We start from the raw sequence: 25,861 nt of genomic DNA on the forward strand, positions 1-25,861 counted from the left end.
TGCCAAACTGGGCTTAAAGCAATGGATTCTCGTCAAGGTTCAAGTGCTGAATCATCAAGAATGTAAGCTTCATGAATACTAAGGGTGTTAAGGTATGAAGAAATGATTTTTAGCTCAGGATATATCAGAATTGACAAGCTTTAGGATAAGAAAGAGGGTATCAATCAATGAGGAATCATGTTGGTAAGTTTCTGACTATCAGAGTTCAAGGTAAGGTTCTATAGGGGTTCAAGTATCAGGATGAGATATCAATACTTAGGAATCAACAGCATGCTAATCAAGAGGATCAATCAAGTAATATAACAACTCTTTATTTTATCATGGCATTTAACTATCATGAAAAGACTTTTCAACTACTTGCAATACATACTTGAGGGTTCATGGCATTTCTATATAATTCGAAGATAAGCGAGAGATACGCTTGATTTAAACATATCAAAATGACTCAGGATAATTGCATCGATATATATATGAACTGTTTATAGTAAATACGAAGGTCAAGTTGAATCACTTGCCTTGAGATAGGCTGGTCTGGTCTGACTGGTAGGAGCAACTAGAGCTTCACTCGACTTTTATGGCAAGTTTTCCCTCGTCTCGAGATCCTACATAAATAATAATCCTCATTATAATATATTCTTACCATCTCAACCTATTTACAACCCGAAATTAAACACGGATGACACTTAGGCCTATATGCACTTAATTTATATTCTCCTTTAAATTATAATTGCACACACATAGCCACATATTCACATATCATATATTAACACCAAATAACACCATATATACCATAATGCAACACTAGGCTTGGATGATCTCGACTCACCACTTAAGTCACTTGGTCGCTAAACTAGACAAGGTCTTCTAATTTTGGCTTCCTAACTCGATGTGCCTTTCCTATATTATCCAAAACCTATTGACCCTCACTTGTGCCTTTTGCTCTACTGACCTTATACTATCTTACAACTATGGTGGTCGACCTAATACTCACTTCTAAGTGTTCTAAAACTATGTGATAAGTGATAGTGCTCACTGGTGCAAATTTCAGAATGACAACTATGGTTTCTTGAGTACATTAGACACTCTTAAACTACAGATTTTCCTTCAAAACTTTTACACAAGACTGTCCTGACCTAAGGGCATCTCACAATATTGATGTGGCTCAAGGGCCTGGCTTGGGCCTTCTTGGGCCTAAGCTAAAAGTCCAAGATTCCCCTGTTTTTTCTGGGCAGAAAATGCCCTGACTTGAATTAACTTGTGACACATGGTTCTAGCTCATATCCTATGAACTATGATTGGAAATACTTCTCTGACACTCCCTCTAACTAAGGCCCAATTGGGCCTAATGAGGGCCTACCCATGACATGGTCAAATCTCCCTATTTCTAAGTTACAACAAAACTGTCCCCTGCCGGACAGATTTTGTGATTCTACTTGTGCACCTAACCAAATGACATGCAAACCTCCAACCAACTCCTAAAACCTTTTATATACTCCCAATACTAACTTCTGGTAGCTTGGGCCTCAAAGTGCACACCAATGACATGGTCAAAACTCACTCTAAACCTCAGGGTGCTATACTGATTTTTCTGCAGAAACTATAACTCTCATTTTCCAAGGTTTTGACTTGACAAACTCAACTAACAACAACTCAATACTTAAACCAAGACTTATACATGGTAATCTACTGAACTAACTCCCTTATTCTCAAAATAAACTTGGGTGAGATCATCCATGCCCAAAAACAACAACATGCAACCAAATATATAACATGCAACTCATGGAAAGCACATAACAAGATTTCGGCTAGGCATAAAGTTTTAAATGCTTGCAAAATCGTCTTGCACCTAATACTCATCCTTAATAATCATGAAATATAACTTCTTTTAAGTATTAATAAGAAATTTATCATGAAAACAATTTATTTTAAGCACACATATTTCGAATTTATAGATTTTTAAACATAACTACATGATTTCGAAAAGAGTAGCATGCAAAACATAGTTGATCATCATTTTAATGTCTTAAAACTAACATGCATGGCTAAACATAAATATATAATGAAATTTAAGTAGCATGCAAAGGATTTTAAAGCATGATATCTCCATAAAACACTTAGTTAGCACATATACATAATATATCTCATAGAGAGCTCTTGAATTCACAAGAATCAAGAGTTTCTCTTTGGAGATCACATAAGAACTACACATGCATCCATGGAACTTCAACTTTCAAGTCACAAAACACTTGGAAAGTATATAAGATGAATGTAGGTAAAAGATTTACACTTGGGAAGATGAAGAATGAATTGAAAAAATGGAAGGGGGTGGGGGATTTTGGCCTTCGGCCGAGAGCAAGGTGGGAGGGGGAAAAGGAGAGAAATTTGTGGTGTGTTGGAGTGTGGAATGAGAATGACTTCTCCCACTTTGATTTCTTTGTTTTATGCTATTTGGTTTAGAAATGATGAGTGGAAGTGAGAACTTACAAAAATGTCCCTTGGTTAAAGTTAGGCCATTTTGCATGCAATGCTAAGGTAGTAATTTGGTAATAATCAAATGAGTTAGTGGGGTTGGAAAAGTCTTGTTTGCCCTTTGAGAGAATAGAAGGGTGATTTGCATGCATGGTCTCTTATGTAATTTGATAAATATGACAACTAAAATTTACAATGATTTATTTTTATAAAATAAAATACAAGTTCAAAAATTATAAAATTTATATCATAAAATAACTTGGATTTTTAGAGACTTTATAAAATCATTTTCAAAATTTGTGAACAAAATACCTTTTAAAAGAAAATTTTTCCAAAGCTTAGAATATTCCTTATAAATAAAAAATAAAGAAATTAAATAAACTTTTGCTTTGAAAAATCATATACTACACACAGCAAATTTATAATGTAGAAATTTTCACTCACACTAGCGTACAATCATTGAATATATTTTTATTTGACTTTAATATTATACCCAATCCACAAATAATATTACATAAAATGCCGGTCGTAACATCCTCTCCCCCTTAAGGGATTCTGTCCCCAGAATCTAAGAGAAAAGATGAGGATGCCGGGAACGCATATCAGGCTCTAACTCCCAAGTCGACTCTTCGACCTTAGGATTCCTCCAAAGTACTTTTACTAACTTTACTGACTTATTTCTAAGACTCTTTACTTGCCAGTCGAGTATTTTAACCGGTTGCTCCACAAATGACAGGTCTGCCTGAATTTCTACAGGTTTATATTCTATCACATGGCTAGCGTCAGGATTGTACTTCTTAAGTAACGACACATGGAACACATTATGCACATGCTGATACTGAGGTGGTAAGGCCAACTCGTAGGCCACCTTTCCCACTTGACTCAAAATCTCAAAAGGACCTATGTATCTAGGTGCTAACTTCCCTTTCTTGCCAAATCTTATCAACCCTTTTCTAGGTGACACCTTCAGCAACACAGCTTCACCAATTTGGAATTGAACGTCCTTACGCGCTGGATCCGCATACTTCCTCTGTCTATCTTGAGCAGCAAGCAACCTTTTCTGAATTAACTTGACCGAGTCATGCAACTGTTGTACCAATTCCGAGTCGAGAATTCTTCCTTCTCCTACTTCATCCCAACTTGTTGGTGATCTACACTTTCACCCGTACAAAGCTTCGTATGGTGGCATGCCGATACTGGAATGATAGCTGTTGTTGTAAGAGAATTCAATCAACGATAAGTGATCGTCCCAACTTCCTGCAAAATCGATTGCACAACTGCGCAACATGTCTTCAATCGTTTGAATTGTCCTTTCACTCTGGTCATCAGTCTGCGGGTGGTACGCCGTGCTCATATTCAACTTTGTGCCAAGACATTCCTGAAATTGCTTCCAGAATCTCGAGTTAAATTGGGGATCTCTGTCTGAAATATTGATACGGGTACTCCATGCCTTAGTACGATTTCGCGCACATACAAATGAACCAACTTGTCCAATGACGACTTCTCGTTTATTGGAAGGAAATGCGCCGACTTCGTGAGACGATCAACTATAACCCATATTGCGTCATGTCCGGATTTCGTTCGCGGTAGTCCTACTATAAAGTCCATAGCGATATTTTCCCATTTCCATTCTGGAATCTTCAGGGGCTGAATTAATCCGCTTGGTCGTTGATGTTTAGCCTTTACTTTCTGACAAGTATAGCACTTTGTAACCCATTCTACCACGTCTCGCTTCATATTTGGCCACCAAAAGTTCTTCTTTATGTTTCGATACATCTTGGTGCTTTCCGAGTGGATTGAAAATTTTGAATTGTGGGCTTCATGGAGGATCTCATTCTTTAATTCAGGTACATGGGGAATCCATATTCTGGATGAAAACCTTAGTATCCCTTGCTCATCCCTTTGAGTATTAATCTCCTCTCCAGATAACTGATTCTTCTCTTTTTCCATTACTTCCTCTTGACACTTCTTTATCTTTTCCACTAGTATTGGCTGAAAGGTCATTGCACGACAAACTTCCTCGACTTTTCCATAAGCACAAAGTTCCTATTCCAATTTTTCGACTTCTTCAGTTAACTCTTTTGATGTTATCATCATATTCAATCTCTCCTTCCTACTCAGAGCATCGGCCACTACGTTCGCCTTTCCAGGATGGTAATTTATCGAGCAGTCATAGTCCTTGATCAATTCCAGCCATCTCCTCTGCCTCATATTGAGCTCTTTCTGAGTAAAAATGTACTTTAAACTCTTGTGATCCGTGTAGATTTCACACTTCTCTCCATAGAGGTAATGTCTCCAAATCTTAAGTGCGAACACTATGGCGGCTAGTTCCAAGTCATGCGTCGGGTACTTTAACTCATGCGGCTTCAACTGTCTTGACGCATATGCGATCACTTTACTGTGTTGCATCAACACACAACCCAAACCCTTATGTGAAGCGTCGCTGAATATTACAAAATTCCCTTGATCATCTGGTAGTACTAACACCGGAGCTGTTACCAACTTCTGCTTTAATTCTTGAAAGCTATCTTCACATTCTCCACTCCATTCAAACTTTTGATTCTTTCTGGTTAACTTGGTCAATGGCGTGGCGATCTTCGAGAAATCCTTGACAAATCTTCTATAGTATCCGGCCAATCCTAGAAAACTTCGCACTTCCGTAGGAGTCTTTGGCCTCTCCCAACTCATAACTGCCTCAATCTTTGCCGGATCCACTTTAACTCCCTCATTTCCAATAACATGCCCCAAAAATTGAACTTCCTTTAACCAAAACTCACATTTGGTGAACTTGGCATACAACTTCTCTTGTCGGAGTATCTCCAAGGCTATCCAGAGGTGCTGCTTATGTTCTTCTTCCGACTTAGAATAAATAAGGATGTCATCAATGAATACCACGACAAATTTGTCCAAATACTTCTTAAATACTCGATTCATCAGATCCATAAATGCGGCAGGAGCGTTGGTCAATCCAAATGGCATTACTAGGAATTCATAATGCCCATATCTGGTCCTGAATGCGGTCTTAGGAATATCTTCTTCTTTGATCTTTAATTGATGGTATCCCGTTCTCAAATCAATCTTCGAAAAGCATTTTGCTCCCTTCAACTGATCAAAAAGGTCATCTATCCTTGGTAGTGGGTAGCGGTTCTTGATCGTCACCTTATTCAACTCCCGGTAATCTATGCATAGACGCATACTCCCATCTTTCTTCTTTACAAACAGAACAGGTGCTCCCCATGGCGACGTACTTGGTCGTATCACTCCTTTATCCAATAATTCTTGTAGCTGGCTCGCCAACTCTTTCATTTCTGATGGTGCCATCCTATATGGGGCCTTTGAAACTGGTTCCGTCCCTGGAGCAAGGTTGATCTCAAACTCAATTTGTCGATCTGGTGGTAAGCCTGGTAGTTCGTCGGGAAACACATCGGGGAACTCACTAACTACAGGAATATCTTCCATGCTGAGGCTGCCTCTCTCTGAATCCACTACATATGCTAGGAACGACTCACAACCTTTTCTAAGCAACTTCTTAGCCTGAACGATTATAAGAAATAGTTGCTCTTGCCTCTGCCCCTTAAATACTACCTTCTCTCCACTCTTCGTCTTTAAATACACTCTCTTGGTCTTACAATTTATCTGAGCGCTATTCTCTCCTAACCAATCCATTCCTAAAATTATGTCAAACTCTCCCAACTTGAAGAGTATCAAGTCGGCTGAAAACTTATATCCCGAAATATCGATCTCACACTTTGGAAAAAATTGATTCACAGGAATCTTCTCTTGGTTTGCAATTACAACATTTACTACCTCACTCATAATCATTTTCTCACATTGAAGCTTATCAACAAAAGATTCTGATATGAAAGATCTTGTTGCATCCGAATCAATCAATACTTTAGCTTTGACATTATTGAGTAAAAGTGTACCTGCTATCACCTCAGAATTCTGAACAGCATCTTTCATCTTTAGATCAAATGTCCTTGCTATTGCTTGCGGGGTTGGAGCGGGTGGTGGAGGTAATGCCAATACCGCAGTTGGCACGCTTGCACTTGTACTTGCCACGTTCATCAGAGCTTTGACTGGTCCTGTTGCCTTACACTCCCTAGCCATGTGTCCAGTCTTCCCACACTTGTAGCACGTAACTCCTGGCTTCGGCATCTTGCACTCATTTGCCAAATGTCCCTTCTAATTGCACCTATAATAGGTCATGCTCAGCTTATTGCATACTCCGGGGTGCCTTCTTCCACAGTGCTTGCATTCCGGTCTCTGGAACCTGTTTTCTCCAATTTGCCCTTGACTTGCCTGGTTGTTCCCTTTTGATTCTTGCCTTTTGCCCAAATTTCCCTTCTTTTGAAAATTTCCGCCCTTCTGGAAACCAATCCTCTTTATATTCCGATCTTGCGAACTTCCAGCTTCAGACTTTTCTCCATAAAATGGAACCTTCCTCTTCTTGTTATCCCTATCTTTCCTTGACTGCATCCCATTATTCTCAATCAGAGCAGCTTTCTGTACTACTCCCGCATAAGTTTCAAGCTCAAACATAGCCACCCTATCTCTGATCCAAGGCTTCAATCCTTGCTGAAATTTCTTTGCTTTTTCCTCCTCAGTGCTGGTATACTTTATCACAAACCTTGACAACTCAGTGAACTTCTTCTCATACTCCAATACAGTCATGTTCCCTTGCTTCAACTCAAGAAATTTTAGCTCCATCTGATTCTGCATGTACTTAGGGTAATACTTGTCCAGAAATAACTTTTTAAATCTCTCCCAAGAAACCTGCTGAGTGACTTTCATAGTCTTTACTAATTCCCACCAATAGATGACTTCTCCCTTCAAGAAGTAAGTAGCATACGGCGTCTTCTGATCGTCTCCTAACTGTACCAACTCAAAAGCCCTTTCCATCTCCTTGATCCATGTGTTAGCTATCACTGGATCAGTGGTATCATGAAATATAGGTGGATTCACATTCTGAAAAGCCTTGAAAGTGACAATTAGTCTAGGTGGTACTGGTGGTTCAGGTGGTTGGTGTGGCTCACGGTTATCTTGGTTTTCAATTCGTTGTTGAAGAGTTAGTTGTTGTTGAGCTATAGCATTGGTTTGTTGTTGCAAGGTTTCCAGTAGTCGAAGAATATTTGGGTCTGTGGTGAAGGTGGTTGTTGGGTTCTTCTTTTTGGGAGGCATGATCCTGAAATAAGAGGTGTGTCAAAACAAATATGAATGATAAAATGATTCGAGGGTATCGCATGGCATTGTCATTTTCATATATGGTCAAGTTTCCAAATTAAGCATATATGATGATAAAAACATAAAATAACAGTTGAGAGTAAATGGAACAATAGCACATAATTATTGAAATTTTAAAGGTCACAGTACATAGGATTGGGACATAGTCTGATTCTAGGAATAACATGCTTATTTAAAGGAAAAATAGAAACAACTGGGGATTCCATAGAGTCTGATAGTACAACAACATGAAAGGTAAATGGAAAGAACTAAGGCTCCACTCCATCTGAACGGGGCTTGGTAGTCTTTTCCTCTCGAAGCGTCTTCACAATGTTCTGGAGCTCATCCGCCACCATCTGAATGACATACTGGCTGGTACGGTCCCGGTGCGCTGACATCTCCTCAAGCTTAGTGTTGACGTACTGAACCAAGGTTTCAAGTCTCGCAGTCATCTGCTCCTTGGGCTTCCCTTCGTAGTTTCGGCTGTCCGGATACACGTTCTTCAATCGGTCTATCAGTCGGTCGTACTTGCCCTGAAGCATGTCGAACTCGCGCCTCAACTCAGCATACACGGAGAAAGCAATAGTGTCGTCCGACCCAGAGGATGACGAGGAATGCGCCCTTTGCTGACAACCAATAAGAGGAGTATTAATAATAATTTACTTAACCTACTCTCTCGCATAATATCTATAACCTACACACAAATCCTACAACCTATTTGGGTTGTCCAGGGACTCTAAACCGTAGCTCTGATACCAAAACCTGTCACACCCCCAACTTAAACAGCAAAATAAATATAGCTATTACATCATTTTAATGAAGAATACACAACCAAAATCCAAGATCTTACAGTTTAGGGTTTGGAACAGCCCAACACTACCAACTATTACATCTGATTAAAAGTACCGAGTCCTCACACAAACTATTATTACTTATTCTACCTGAGCTCGAACATAAGCATCAGAATCACAGGTCTTACGGGCAGACTGCTTCAATCTAACCATAGCTGCTAGCTATAATATCAGGGTAAAGCAAGGAGTGAGCCAAATGCTCAATAAGTGATAACAGTACGACACAAAACATAAATTGAGATATAATTTCAAGAATGATAATGGAAAGACATAACCAAAGGTAACGAGAGATAAAAACTATGTGAGATGGCATCATTTTGCTTGCATCAAAACAATTTTAAAATCTTGTCTTAATCAAAATCATTTTATGACACTACGGATTACAGCCGGTGATCAGCCGCAAAGTAATCCCGAACCTCGCTGGGTTCTAAAACATTAATGGGAATCCCTAGGCAACTTTTAAGCCTAATATAAGTGTGGAAAGGACTCGCGTCTCAGTCCAGATCCACCATTCAAAGAAAACATTTATCCCCCTTTGGGACTGAAAAACCCTCATTTTATTTATTTCAAAAACTGATGTCGAATTATGACAAAATCTCTTTTTGCAGTAAACATTTTTTTATCAAAGGATTATAGATCAACTCGAAACATGGGAAATATGGTACTAAATCTCAGGGCCATGATTCACAAAACTTTACTCTATTAGGGTAACCAAAAGGTTTTCATATGTCAGAACTTGGACAGGAAAATATGGTGAGTCTTATGGATAATATGAAGGGGTAATGCCAAACTGGGCTTAAAGCAATGGTTTCTCGTCAAGGTTCAACTGCTGAATCATCAAGAATGTAAGCTTCATGAATACTAAGGGTGTTAAGGTATGAAGAAATGATTTTTAGCTCAGGATATATCAGAATTGACAAGCTTTAGGATAAGAAAGAGGGTATCAATCAATGAGGAATCATGTTGGTAAGTTTCTGACTATCAGAGTTCAAGGTAAGGTTCTATAGGGGTTCAAGTATCTGGATGAGATATCAATACTTAGGAATCAACAACATGCTAATCAAGAGGATCAATCAAGTAATATAACAACTCTTTATTTTATCATGGGATTTAACTATCATGAAAAGACTTTTGAACTACTTGCAATACATACTTGAGGGTTCATGGCATTTCTATATAATTCGAAGATAAGCGAGAGATACGCTTGATTTAAACATATCAAAATGACTCAGGATAATTGCATCGATATATATATATATATATATATATGAACTATTTATAGTAAATACGAAGGTCAAGTTGAATCACTTGCCTTGAGATAGGCTGGTCTGGTCTGACTGGTAGGAGCAACTAGAGCTTCACTCGACTTTTATGGCAAGTTTTCCCTCGTCTCGAGAACCTACATAAATAATAATCCTCATTATAATATATTCTTACCATCTCAACCTATTTACAACCCGAAATTAAACACGGATGGCACTTAGGCCTATATGCACTTAATTTATATTCTCCTTTAAATTATAATTGCACACACATAGCCACATATTCATATATCATATATTAAGACCAAATAATACCATATATACCATAATGCAACACTAGGCTTGGATGATCTCGACTCACCACTTAAGTCACTTGGTCGCTAAACTAGACAAGGTCTTCTAATTTTGGCTTCCTAACTCGATGTGCCTTTCCTAAATTATCCAAAACCTATTGACCCTCACTTGTGCCTTTTACTCTACTGACCATATACTATCTTACAACTATGGTGGTCGACCTAATACTCACTTCTAAGTGTTCTAAAACTATTTGATAAGTGATAGTGCTCACTGGTGCAAATTTCAGAATGACAACTATGGTTTCTTGAGTACATTAGACACTCTTAAACTACAGATTTTCCTTCAAAACTTTTACACAAGACTCTCCTGACCTAAGGGCATCTCACAGTCTTGATGTGGCTCAAGGACCTGGCTTGGGCCTTCTTGGGCCTAAGCTAAAAGTCCAAGGTTCCTCTGTTTTTTCTGGGCAGAAAATGCCCTGACTTGAGTTAACTTGTGACACATGGTTCTAGCTCATATCCTATGAACTATGATTGTAAAAACTTCTCTGACACTCCCTCTAACTAAGGCCCAATTGGGCCTAATGAGGGTCTACCCATGACATGGTCAAATCTCCCTATTTCTAAGTTGCAACAAAACTGTCCCCTGCTGGACAGATTTTGTGATTCTACTTGTGCACCTAACCAAATGACATGCAAACCTCCAACCAACTCCTAAAACCTTTTATATACTCCCAATACTAACTTCTGGTAGCTTGGGCCTCAAAGTGCACACCAATGACATGGTCAAAACTCACTCTAAACCTCAGGGTGCTATACTGATTTTTCTGCAGAAACTATAACTCTCATTTTCCAAGGTTTTGACTTGACAAACTCGACTAACAACAACTCAATACTTAAACCAAGACTTATACATGGTAATCTACTGAACTAACTCCCTTATTCTCAAAATAAACTTGGGTGAGATCATCCATGCCCAAAAACAACAACATGCAACCAAATATATAACATGCAACTCATGGAAAGCACATAACAAGATTTCGGCTAGGCATAAAGTTTTAAATGCTTGCAAAATCGTCTTGCACCTAATACTCATCCTTAATAATCATGAAATATAACTTCTTTTAAGTATTAATAAGAAATTTATCATGAAAACAATCTATTTTAAGCACACATATTTCGAATTTATAGATTTTTAAACATAACTACATGATTTCGAAAAGAGTAGCATGCAAAACATGGTTGATCATCATTTTAATGTCTTAAAACTAACATGCATGGATAAACATAAATATATAATGAAATTTCAGTAGCATGCAAAGGATTTTAAAGCATGATATCTCCATAAAACACTTAGTTAGAACATATGCATAATATATCTCGTAGAGAGCTCTTGAATTCACAAGAATCAAGAGTTTCTCTTTGGAGATCACATAAGAACTACACATGCATCCATGGAACTTCAACTTCCAAGTCACAAAACACTTGGAAAGTATATAAGATGAATGTAGGTAAAAGATTTACACTTGGGAAGATGAAGAATGAATTGAAAAAATGGAAGGGGGTGGGGGATTTTGGCCTTCGGCCGAGAGCAAGGTGGGAGGGGGAAAAGGAGAGAAATTTGTGGTGTGTTGGAGTGTGGAATGAGAATGACTTCTCCCACTTTGATTTCTTTGTTTTATGCTATTTGGTTTAGAAATGATGAGTGGAAGTGAGAACTTACAAAAATGTCCCTTGGTTAAAGTTAGGCCATTTTGCATGCAAGGCTAAGGTAGTAATTTGGTAATAATCAAATGAGTTAGTGGGGTTGGAAAAGTCTTGTTTGCCCTTTGAGAGAATAGAAGGGTGATTTGCATGCATGGTCTCTTATGTAATTTGATAAATATGACAACTACAATTTACAATGATTTATTTTTATAAAATAAAATACAAGTTCAAAAATTATAAAATTTATATCATAAAATAACTTGGATTTTTAGAGACTTTATAAAATCATTTTCAAAATTTGTGAACAAAATACCTTTTAAAAGAAAAATTTTCCAAAGCTTAGAATATTCCTTATAAATCAAAAATAAAGAAATTAAATAAACTTTTGCTTTGAAAAATCATATGCTACACAAAGCAAATTTATAATGCAGAAATTTTCACTCACACTAGCGTACAATCATTGAATATATTTTCATTTGACTTTAATATTATACCCAATCCACAAATAATATTACATAAAATGCCGGTCGTAACATATTTTGTTGGGAAGGCAATTTGGAGTCATTTTAAATGTCAAAACTAAGACTTTTGGGACATCACTTGTTTATAATAAAGTATCAGGGCATTTCACGAGAGATGATGTGAACTTTGAACTTTGAAGTATTTAGTTTTTCACTTTTTTAGGGTGCCAAGATATTTTCTTTTCATATAGAGATTTCTACTTGTGTAATATAAATATTGTCTGTGTCATCAGATAGTTGGTATTTCTTTCACCATATTAATCCGATATTGGATAGATATATCCGCTACTGACTTGCATACATTTTAAAAGGCATTTACCTACAGTTTTTAGGATCTGAAAATGATACAATTTATCTGTTGTATTCATAAGTTATTTGCTTCATTTATATTTCAGTTTTCTGTAATATAATTTCAGGATCGGTATATGCTGGAGTTGATTTCTGCAAGAAATTGTGTGGAGTCTCGATTGTTCGAAGGTGAGCGCTGAGGAATCTTTAAAATAAAAGAGTATTATGTTTAAGACTTCTGTTTTGTTAGTCATGCTATGAAGGAGTTGATTACATATTTCAGCATTCCCTTCTTTTAAACATATATGAAACTCCAATATTATGTTACACCAGCAGGGAAGGGATTCACTACTGCACCAGGCGATTGAATTACTCATACAGAAGGGAGTACCGGAATCCCATATTATATTTCTTAATCTTATATCTGTAAGTGTTATAAGTAAATTGTTTGCATTTACAGTTATGCCTTAGAGTTCCCTTGTCACTGATTCATTTGTCATTGATTCGTATAGGCTCCTGAAGGAATACATTGTGTCAGCAAGAGGTTCCCAACGCTTAAAATAGTTACTTCAGAGATTGATGTAGCATTAAATGAAGAGTTTCGTGTAATACTGGGTATGGGGGAGTTTGGAGATCGTTACTTTGGTACCGATGATTGATTACTCAGAAGAGTGATATCAGCAATTATCTTGGTGTTTACTCTCGAAGGACGTACCACACCAGCCTATGTAACATAGAGTTAGAGAGTGTAAATGTAGATCAACTCGTACATACAAGTGAGTTTGTATTTTGTCTTTTATCTAGCAATTATGTTGGAGGAAGCTTTGAGTTTTGCATATATATATAAAATCTTTGGCTACTGCATGAGGTATGTGATGTATGATATTCTTAATTATTTAATGGTATTATTAACCCAGAAACCTGACAGTTTAAGTTTGATTTTGGCATTCAAGTGTTTGGGACCCGTACATATGATTATTGTCATCATACGGGACGAGGCTACATGAGCTTTACTAAGGAGTGGGAAGATGCAGAAGAATGAGGGCGTTCCTCAAATGATATTTTACATGCTATTGTCGGTACCAAGTCAAATTCTTTGTATAGACAGTAGTAGAATATATGAATGGATATGTGTAGTACTTGATATTTGGATTAGACGAATCTGTTGTACCTGATGTTTGAATATTGATTGTTAGATTTATAGATGACTGGTATTATGCAGCAATTGGTTTTGGTACTTCATTGGTTTTTGGAATCTATAGTTTTAAAATATGCATTAATAAAACAGGTACAAACATCATTACAATGGAAAATGATGTCTGTCAAAGCTTAATACATCAGTTCTAGTGGACCATTAACATCAGTAAAAACTGATGTTAAATACTACAACAAAAAGTATTATAGACATCAGTTTGTTACAAATAGACATCGGTTACCAATTAAGAACCGAAGTCAAAGGTATTGTTAACATCGGTTTTTGATGAAAACTGTTGTTACTGGTACTAGTAACATCAGTTTATTGGTTAAATTGAAAGATTTTTCTTAGCTCATATATATTTAAATTGATAAAAATATCATATTCTGATGATATATGAAGATTAGATATGCATGAGAAATTTAATATCAAGATATAGAAATCGGTTTTAAACAAAGAACTGATGTTATATGTTGTATTTAACATCAGTTTAAAACCGATGTTAAATGGGGGGTCTTCAACATCACCCACGAAGACATCGGATTTTTGCATTCATAGACATTGGTTTTTAGCCGATGTCTATTGACGTTTTTCTAGTAGTGTGTTGTACCAATTCCGAGCCGAGAATTCTTCCTTCTCCCACTTCATCCCAACTTGTCGGTGATCTATATTTTCGCCCGTACAAAGCTTCGTATGGTGGCATGCCGATACTGGAATGATAGCTGTTGTTGTAAGAGAATTCAATCAACGGCAAATGGTCGTCCCAACTTCCTGCAAAATCGATTGCACAACTGCGCAACATGTCTTCAATCGTTTGAATTGTCCTTTCACTCTGGCCATCAGTCTGCGGGTGGTACGCCGTGCTCATATTCAATTTTGTGCCAAGACATTCCTGAAATTGCTTCCAAAATCTCGAGTTAAATCGGGGATCTCTGTCTGAAACTATTGATACGGGTAGTCCATGCCTTAGTACAATTTCAAACACATACAGATGAACCAACTTGTCCAGTGACGACTTTTAATTTATTGGAAGGAAATGCGCCGACTTCGTAAGACGATCAATTATAACCCATATTGCGTCATGCCCGGATTTCATTCGCGTTAGTCCCACTATAAAGTCCATAGCGATATTTTCCCATTTCCATTCTGGAACCTTCAGGGGCTAAATTAATCCGCTTGGTCGTTGATGTTCTGCCTTTACTTTCTGACAAGTATAGCACTTCGCAACCCATTCTGCCACGTCTCGCTTCATATTTGGCCACCAAAAGTTCTTCTTTAAGTCTCGATACATCTTAGTGCTTCCCGGGTGGATTGAAAATTTCGAATTGTGGGCTTCATGGAGGATCTCATTCTTTAATTCAGGTACATGGGGAATCCATATTCTGGATGAAAACCTTAGTATCCCTTGCTCATCCCTTTGAGTATTAATCTCCTCTCCAGATAACTGATTCTTCTCTTTTTCCATTACTTCCTCTTGACACTTCTTTATCTTTTCCACTAGTGTTGGCTGAAAGGTCATTGCACGACAAACTTCCTCGACTTTTCCATAAGCACAAAGTTCCAATTCCAATCTTTCGATTTCTTCAGATAACTCTTTTGATGTTATCATCATATTCAATCTCTCCTTCCTACTCAGAGCATCGGCCACTACGTTCACCTTTCCACGATGGTAATTTATCGAACAGTCATAGTCTTTGATCAATTCCAGCCATCTCCTCTGCCTCATATTGAGCTCGTTTTGAGTAAAAATGTACTTTAAACTTTTGTGATCCGTGTAGATTTCACACTTCTCTCCATAGAGGTAATGTCTCCAGATCTTGAGTGCGAACACTATGGCGGCTAGTTCCAAGTCATGCGTCGGGTACTTTAACTCATGCGGCTTCAACTGTCTTGACACATATGCGATCACTTTACTGTGTTGCATCAACACACAACCCAAACCCTTATGTGAAGCATCGCTGAATATTACAAAATTCCCTTGATCATCTGGAAGTACCAACACCGGAGCTGTTACCAACTTCTGCTTTAACTCTGGAAAGCTATCTTCACATTCTGCACTCCATTCAAACTTTTGATTCTTTCTGGTTAACTTGGTCAATGGCGTGGCGATCTTCGAGAAATCCTTGACGAATCTTCTATAGTATCCGGCCAATCCTAGAAAACTTCGCACTTCCGTAGGAGTCTTTGGCCTCTCCCAACTCATAACTGCCTCAATCTTTTCCGGATCCACTTTAACTCCCTCATTTCCAATAACATGCCCCAAAAATTGAACTTCCTTTAACAAAACTCACATTTGGTAAACTTGGCATACAACTTCTCTTGTCGGAGTATCTCCAATGCTACCAGAGGTGCTTCTTATGTTCTTCTTCCGACTTAGAATAAATAAGGATGTCATCAATGAATACCATGACAAATTTGTCCAAATACTTCTTAAATACCCGATTCATCAGATCCATAAATGCGGCCGAAGCGTTGGTCAATCCAAACGGCATTACTAGGAATTCATAATGCCCATATCTGGTCCTGAATGCGGTCTTAGGAATATCTTCTTCTTTGATCTTTAATTGATGGTATCCCGATCTCAAATCAATCTTCGAAAAGCATTTTGCTCCCTTCAACTGATCAAAAAGGTTATCTATCCTTGGTAGCGGGTAGCGGTTCTTGATCGTCACCTTATTTAACTCCCGGTAATCTATGCATAGACGCATACTCCCATCTTTCTTCCTTACAAACAGAACAGGTGCTCCCCATGGCGACGTACTTGGTCGTATCACTCCTTTATCCAATAATTCTTGTAGCTGGCTCGCCAACTCTTTCATTTCTGCTGGTGCCATCCTATATGGGGCCTTTGAAACTGGTTCCGTGCCTGGAGCAAGGTTGATCTCGAACTCAATTTGTCGATCTGGTGGTAAGCCTGGTAGTTCGTCGGGAAATACATCGGGGAACTCGTTAACTACAGGAATATCTTTCATTCTGAGGTTGCCTCTCTCTGAATCCACTACATATGCTAGGAACGACTCACAACCTTTTCTAAGTAACTTCTTAGCCTGAACAACTGTAAGAAATAGTTGCTCTTGCCTCTGCCCCTTAAATACTACCTTCTCTCCACTTTTCGTCTTTAAATACACTCTCTTGGTCTTACAATTTATCTGAGCGCTATTCTCTCCTAACCAATCCATTCCTAAAATTATATCAAACTCTCCCAACTTGAAGAGTATCAAGTCGGCTGAGAACTTATACCCCGAAATATCAATCTCACACTTTGGACAAAATTGATTCACAGGAATCTTCTCTTGGTTCGCAATTACCACATTTACTACCTAACTCATAACCATTTTATCACATTGGAGCTTATCAACAAAAGATTCTGATATGAAAGATCTTGTTGCTCCTGAATCAATCAATACTTTAGCTTTGACATTATTGAGTAAAAGTGTACCTACTATCACCTCAGAATTCTGAACAGCATCCTTCATCTTCAAATCAAATGTCCTTGTTGTTGCTTGCGGGGTTGGTGCAGGTGGTGGAGGTAATGCCAATACCTCAGTTGACACGCTTGCACTGGTACTTGCCACGTTCATCAGAGCTTTGACTGGTCCGGTTGCCTTACACTCCCTAGCCATGTGTTCAGTCTTCCCACACTTGTAGCACGTAACTCCTGGCTTCGGCATCTTGCACTCATTCGCCAAATGTCCCTTCTGATTGCACCTATAACAGGTCATGCTCAGCTTATTACATACTCCGGGGTGCCTTCTTCCACAGTGCTTGCATTCCGGTCTCTGGAACCTGTTTTCTCCAACTTGCCCTTGGCTTGCCTGGTTGTTCCCTTTTGATTCTTGCCTTTTGCCCAAATTTCCCTTCTTTTGAAAATTTCCACCCTTCTGGAAACCAATCCTCTTTATATTCCGATCTTGCGAACTTCCAGCTTCAGAATTTTCTCCATAAAATGGAACCTTCCTCTTCTTGTTATCCATCTCTTTCCTTGACTGCATCCCATTATTCTCAATCAGAGCAGCTTTCTGTACTACTCCCGCATAAGTTTCATGCTCAAACATAGCCACCCTATCTCTGATCCAAGGCTCCAATCCTTGCTGAAATTTCTTTGCTTTTTCCTCCTCAGTGCTGGTATACTTTGTCACAAACCTTGACAACTCAGTGAACTTCTTCTCATACTCCAATACAGTCATGTTCCCTTGCTTCAACTCAAGAAATTTTAGCTCCATCTGATTCTGCATGTACTTAGGGTAATACTTGTCCAAAAATAACTTCTTAAATCTCTCCCAAGAAACCTGCTGAGTGACTTCCATAGCCTTTACTGATTCCCACCAATAGATGACTTCTCCCTTCAAGAAGTAAGTAGCATATGGCGTCTTCTGATCGTCTCCTAACTGTACCAACTCAAAAGCCCTTTCCATCTCCTTGATCCATGTGTTAGCTATCACTGGATCAGTGGTATCATGAAATACAGGTGGATTCACATTCTGAAAAGCCTTGAAGGTGACAATTTGTCTAGGTGGTACTGGTGGTTCAGGTGGTTGGTGTGGCTCACGGTTATTTTGGTTTTCAATTCGTTGTTGAAGAGTTAGTTGTTGTTGAGCTATAACATTGGTTTGCTGTTGCAAGGTTTCCAGTAGTCGAAGAATATTTGGGTCTGTGGTGGAGGTGGTTGTTGGGTTCTTCTTTTTGGGAGGCATGATCCTGAAATAAGAGTTGTGTCAAAACAGATATGAATGATAAAATAATTCGAGGGTATCGCATGGCATTCTCATTTACATGTGGGGTCAAGTTTCCAAATTAAGCAGCTATGATGATAAAAACATAAAATAACAGTTGAGAGCAAATGGAACAATAGCACATAATTGTTAGGGCGAAAACACGCGCTAATATTCACGCAAGTATACGCGTTCGCAAGTAATATAGAATACTTTCTAGTTCGTTCCCTCAGAGACTCAGACTAAATTATTGTCTAATTAAACTCACTCACCAATGTATGATTACTTCTCAATGTTAAGATAATAACACTTAAAACTTTTGATTAAATATTAACTATAATTAACTACTTAATTAACCACTTAACTAACACTTCAATTTATCAATAATAAACACTCATGAGATCACAACTTCATTATTACTTCCTTCTATAGCCATTGTTATTACCTTTAGCATGTGACAGTGATGATATTAATCGAATAACACGAAACTGATAAAAGCCAACTTTCATTGTACTAATACCATTCTACCAAGCATCCACAATTAAGATAGAAGTTGAATAGTCATCAATTATGTTGAGTTCCCATATATCTACAGAAATTGACAACACAACTATTTAAGCACAAGTTATTCTTTTTGATTACATAGGGCAAATAAAACTGTTAGAGTTACCCACTAATCATGCACAACGTACATGAACCTATGCTAGCATGGCAAGTTCTAAATCTCAAGATCCACCGTTGCTTCACAAGAGATTAACACCCTATCTTATATGTTCGCGACGCACATAAGACGAATACGCACAACCAATACTAGATATCAAACAATCATCACTCACTAAAGTATTAAACAATTAACTAAAGAATTCCATAATAAATCCGTTGCAACCCCATGATCACGATTAGCCCATAATAGAACTTATCGTCGTCATGGGTTCATATGAAATCATGATAAACAAACACAAGAAAATAATAACTAAACTAATTATATTAAAATAGAGTACGTCACAAGAGTAAATAAGTCAAAGTAAGAAAACTAGCATCCAACGTTACAACGAAACAAGAATCACAAGAAAATATGCTTCCTCTTCGTTGCGGTGTGCTAAATCGGTCTTCTTCCTTATCTCCTTCGCTTCTTGCGTAAAACACAATCTTCTTTTTTTCCAATCCCCCCTGTGAAAACGTCTCTAATCTACTTATATAATAGTCCCATAAAACTCAGATTACATAGAAGTCGGAAGCCAAACAGAAGTAGAAGTCTAAAATAATTCAGCAAAATTCCCGACCCTGCGCGGCCGCTCAGCATAGCTGCGGGGGCGCGCAGGTTACTGCGCGGCCGCTCAGCATAGCTGCGCGGGCGCGCAGGCCTCTACTGAAAAAAAATCCAAGTTTGCTCCGTTTCTTCGCTGTCATCTGCCCGTTCCTTTCCTCTCGCAATGGTGAACACATGCCAAGGCTTATTCTTGATGATTCCTCCCCCGAAACGCAACTAATACCCTGAAATGCATAAACACTAGAAAAACGCATCAAATACACAAAATACTTGATTTCAAGACACCAATTTAAGCCATTTTAAGATGTTCTAAGTGGTATAAAATGCCACTTATCACACCCCCAAACTTAAATCGATGCTTGCCCTCAAGCGTCACAGACTCAAAAACAAATAAAAATATGCATGAATGCAATCTATATAAAAATGCAGCGATCCCCCTTACTACAATTAATCAACCAAATTACCACATCTCAACGAATGCAGTTAGACAACTAAAGATCAATAAACTCATGCAAATGGACATACAGCTAGAAACGTGGTGTGTGCAAATGCTTAACAGATATGCTTCGGAACTAGACCAATTACTATGACTAGACTATCCTCAAGGCAATCCTACGATTATACAAAGAATAAAAAAATTCTAGGCATAAAGTGATATTCAACACTACAAGAACTCTGAAGCTTACTACGGAATCGTGCTTTTTATTTACAACTCAAATGCTTATTTGACCGTGCAATGAGTGAGGTCCACAAAAGACTTATACAATGGTATCCATGTAATGAGCGTTAGGTTAGCAGATCCCAGACTCTAAAAGCCTTAGGTCACTAGGCACAAAGTCCCCTAAGAACTTAATAACTCGAATACCAAAGAGCCCACTCTTGATCAATTATGCAAATTTTTTTTTTTTTTAACTTCTGAGCAAGTGCGTTTCGCTCCATCTTGCTCAACCCTAGACTACTCGCAACATATGCGAGCCGGCTACTAGCCATTTGACGCCTAGCCACAACTAGCAACAACTTCCATATTTTTTTCTCCAAAATTTTTTCTTTTTCATGCCTTTATCACTAAGAACCTATAATCGAATTCTAAGCATAATAAGTAGATTGACCTTGAAAACAACCAAATCATAACAACAATCTAGCCCTTACGCATTCTCTAAGACTTAGTGGACTTACAATTATTTCTAGCATGCATATCAACCTACACAACTTAATATCACTTTAATGCTATCACTACACTCGCATCAATATCACAATTCAGTCGATAAATCATTGCAAAAGGGATCATGGTAAATGCATGAGCTACATGACATTCATAAAAAAAACTATATGGCATAAATTATGCAACTATATGAACTAAACTATCATGAATATGCAACTAAATGACACACACACAATATTCCTTAACTACCACCCCCAAACTAAAAATCTTCACTGTCCTCAGTGAAAGTAGTAGAAAGGAACACAGGGTATACCTACTCGGAGTCATCATCATCATCACCCTCAGTGGGTGGAGTATCAGGCGGCGGGTATGCAGAGTCCTCACCAAAAACTGGCCACTGGATATCAGCTCCAAGGCCTCGAAAAGCAGTCCCTAACGCAAGGGTGAGCTCCTGAGCAAACCTGCTCTACGTCTCATACATGGCATCCATCCGCCGTGAAAGCCTCCTATACTGGGCATCAACCATCCCAGCACCCTCCTGAGCTCTCGAAGAACCAGCCTCATCACGCCCTGGCCTGGCCATAATAGCACCTCATGTTGGACGCCCTCCTGGAAGATGATAACCCAGCCCATGCTCCTCAGGCTCACCACCGGTCCACTCCCGCATCCCATTCAGAGTTCCAGAATCAATTGGAGCTGCTGGCAACTGCAACTGCTCAAGAGCCGGCCAGTTCACTCCCACTGCTCGGCATAGTTTCGTAACCGTGAATGCATAAGGGATGTTCATATGCTTCGCTCCCCTCAAAAACTTCAGAATTCCTTGGTAGATAAACTCACCAAGGTCCACATAGTATTCCTCATTCAGAATTCCCCACAACAACTGTGCTCGCTCAACTGTGACCTCGTGTGCATGCGAAGAAGGAAAAATATTAGCACAAATAAATGCATTCCATGCACGGGCATACCTGTTCATGGCGATCGCCGGAAAGTGACGATACTCATTATTGCCTGTACTGCAGGTCCAAACTGTGCCCGGTCGACAGAGAGTCGCACAAATCAAATCCAAGCCAAAATCCTCAGCAGTCTTTTCATTCCAGTTCTCCTCCTCGGGCTTCCTCTCTCGTTGTCCAATCACACGGCGAATCGCCGCAGGATGATAATCAACCGTCAGCCCACGGACCACAGAAAACCCATTCTTTTCAGCCTTCGCGTTCGCGTAGAACTCGCGAACAACGCTCATCGGTACCGCTTCAGGTGACTCACAAAAAGCTATCCACCCCTTTTCTGCAATCATGGGTAGCAATTCACCATCCCTCCCCGATGGCAAAAACCCCCTCTCCTTCAGAATCGGCTTCCCCAACAGCCTAGTGTACTCCTCCTCCGCGGCTCTGTCAGTTAACCGAGGCCTTGCAGCAATACCCCTCGATGAATCAGCAGTAGGAACTGTGCTGCTGCTGTCAATAATGCGTGCTCTCTTGGGTGCCATTGATTCGTGAATAAAAGCATGTAAGAACTGATATTTGATGTTTGTGAGAGGGTTTAAGTGTAGGAAGTTTTGTGGGAGATATGTAGGATAGGTGTATGTATATATAGGGTGTGGATTAGATTAGGGTTTGGGAATTAAGGGATAAAATGATGGGGTAGTGGGAACAAATCGTGGGTTTATGGGCTAAAACTGTTTTTGTGTTTTTTTTTCTGAACTGTAAAAAAATTTCTGGTACTCGACCCCTGCGCGACCGCTCAGCATAGCTGCGCGAGCGCTCAGCTTACTGTGCGGCCGCTCAGCATAGCTGCGCGGGCGCGCAGGGGGTCACTGGAATTTTTTTTTTTCAGCCCCTGTTTTCTGATTTTTTTGTGTTTTTGGATAGGTTATTAACTTCTAAGGGTTCCTGTAACAATAATTCATGGGTTGCCTCCCACGCAGCGCTTCTTTTTCGTCATTAGCTTGACGTTTCGTACCCTGCTCAAGTAGTCAACAAAATGGCGCTAACCACTTCTCGGTTTGCCATGTCCCCATAGTAGTGCTTCAACCGCTGACCGTTAACCTTGAATGCTTGGTCCGGATCATTCTAAAAAATTTCCACCTCTCCATGTGGAAACACAGTTTTGACAATAAAAGGTCCAGACCACTTTGATTTCAACTTCCCAGGAAAAAGTCGGAGCCGAGAGTTGAATAAAAGAACTTGTTGCCCTGGCACTAATAACTTAGGATATAGTTTCCTATCGTGCCACCTCTTCACCTTTTCCTTATACATTTTGTTATTTTCGTACGCTTGAAGTCGAAATTCATCAGTTCATTAAGCTGAAGCATTCTTTTCTTACCAGCTGCATCTAAATCCAGGTTCAACTTCTTCAATGCCCAGTAGGCCTTATGCTCAAGCTCCGCAGGTAGATGACATCCCTTTCCGTACACCAACTGAAATGGTGACATCCCAAGTGGAGTTTTGTATGCTGTTCTGTAAGCCCAAACAGCTTCATCGAGCTTTAAAGACCAATCCTTCCTTGACGGACAAACAACCTTCTCTAGAATGCGCTTTATCTCTCTGTTAGACACTTCCGCTTGACCATTTGTTTGTGGATGATAGGCAGTAGCTACTCGATGATTCACATTATAACGCTGCATCATAGAAGTGAACTTACGGTTGCAAAAATGCGATCCTTCATCACTTATGATTACCCGAGGTGTTCCAAACCTTGTGAAAATTTGCTTATGAAGAAAATTTAGCACTGCCTTTGCATCATTTGTCGGTAAAGCTTTAACTTCGACCCATTTTGAGACATAATCGACTGCCAGCAAGATGTACTGATTATTGCAAGACGAGATAAAAGGCCCCATGAAATCGATTCCCCATACATCAAAGACCTCGACTTCAAGCATCACATTTAATGGCATTTCATCCTTCCTTGACAAATTTCCCACTCTTTGGTAACGATCACACCTTAAAATAAACTGATGAGCATCCTTGAACAAAGTAGGCCAGAAAAAACCTGCTTGCAGAATACGAGCTGTCGTCTTCTCACCGCCATAGTGTCCACCATAAATCGTGGAATGGCAGTCTCGTAATATCCCCTCCGTCTCACAGAACGGGATACATCTCCTGATGATCTGGTCAGCTCCCTGTCTAAATAAATATGGTTCATCCCACATATACCACTTCACCTCATGCAGAAACTTCTTCTTTTGAGCGGATGTCAAATTAGGAGGCATTAAACCATGGTTCTTCCTCCTGAATTACAAACAAATGCTCATCCGGAAAAGATTCATTAATTAACGTCCTATCTTGTGAAGTAGAATCGGGATTCTCCAACATGGAGAGATGGTCAGCTACTTGATTCTCAGTACCTTTTCTATCTTTGATCTCTAACTCAAATTCCTGAAGTAAAAGCACCCAACGAATGAGTCTTGGCTTCGAATCCTTCTTAGAAACCAGATAGCGAATAGCTGCATGATCAGTGAATACTGTTACTTTCGTACCAAGCAGATAAGATCGAAATTTCTCAAAGCCAAAGACTATAGCCAAAAGCTCCTTCTCAGTAGTGGTGTAGTTCAATTGGGCACCATTTAAAGCCTTACTCGCATAGTAGACCACATGGAAGAGATTTTTCTTGCGCTGTCCCAGAACTGCACCTACCGCATAATCACTCGCATCACACATCATCTCAAATGGTTCTGTCCAATCTGGTGCTGTAATGACTGGTGCCGTGATCAAACTCTTCTTGAGAGTCTCGAATGCTGCCAAACATTCATTATCAAATTTGAACGGCACATCTTTCTCAAGCAAATTGTACAACGACTTAGATATCTTTGAAAAGTCCTTGATGAATCGCCGATAAAAACCCGCATGACCAAGAAAACTACGGATTCCTTTCACAGAATTAGGTGGGGGAAGATTTTCAATGACTCCCACCTTGGCCTTGTCCACCTCCAGACCCTTGCTAGAGATCTTATGCCCAAGGATAATGCCTTCACGCACCATAAAGTGACATTTCTCCCAATTAAGCACCAAATTAGTTTCCACGCATCTTTTGAGTACGGCGCACAGATTATTCAAACATTCATCATATGAGTGTCCAAAGACGGAGAAGTCATCCATGAACACTTCGACGTTATTTCCAATCATGTCAGAGAATATAGCCATCATACATCTCTGAAAGGTGGCCGGGGCGCCACATAACCCAAACGAAACTCTGCGAAAAGCAAACGTGCCAAATGGACAAGTGAAGGTAGTCTTTTCCTGATCCTCTAGTGCAATACAAATCTGATTATACCCGGAATAACCATCCAAAAGACAAAAATACTCATGACTCACCAATCTGTCAAACATCTGATCAATAAATGGAAGGGGGAAGTGATCCTTCCTTGTGGCTTTGTTCAATTTTCTATAATCCATGCATACTCTCCATCCTGTAACTGTTCGAGTAGGGATGAGCTCATTCTTTTCATTTGCGACCACAGTGATACCTCCCTTCTTAGGTACACATTGTACGGGGCTCACCCATGAGCTGTCAGAAATAGGATAAATGATGCCTGCATCTAGCCATTTCAGAATTTCTTTCTTCACCACCTCCTTCATGATGGGATTCAGTCTTCGCTGCTGTTCCACAGTTGGCTTACTACCTTCCTCTAGCAGAATTTTATGCATACAATATGAAGAACTTATCCCCTTGATGTCTGCTATGGTCCATCCTATAGCCGATTTGAATTCTCTCAAAATCCTTAAGAGCTTGTCTTCCTCACTACCTGAAAGGTCAGATGAAATAATAACAGGTAACGTAGATGAATCACCTAAAAAAGCATACCTCAAGTGTTCAGGTAATGGCTTGAGCTCCAAGGTAGGTGCTTCCTCTATTGATGGGTTGAGCTTCCCTTCGGCGTTCTTGAGGTCAGAAGTACCAAGAGATTCA

At 39.2% G+C, this 25,861-nt stretch overlaps 1 long non-coding RNA gene across 1 annotated transcript; it reads left to right on the forward strand.

The window, feature by feature from the left end:
- The first annotated feature begins 12,707 nt into the window (after positions 1 to 12,707).
- Positions 12,708 to 13,376, forward strand: LOC141659283 (uncharacterized). Its single transcript, XR_012549704.1, has 3 exons — positions 12,708 to 12,806; positions 12,954 to 13,043; positions 13,130 to 13,376. It is a non-coding gene; the product is annotated as an uncharacterized LOC141659283 (long non-coding RNA).
- Positions 13,377 to 25,861: the final 12,485 nt, after the last annotated feature.

Source organism: Apium graveolens, chromosome 5, assembly GCF_009905375.1.
Source record: "Apium graveolens cultivar Ventura chromosome 5, ASM990537v1, whole genome shotgun sequence".
In the NCBI taxonomy this organism is placed as follows: Eukaryota; Viridiplantae; Streptophyta; class Magnoliopsida; order Apiales; family Apiaceae; genus Apium; species Apium graveolens.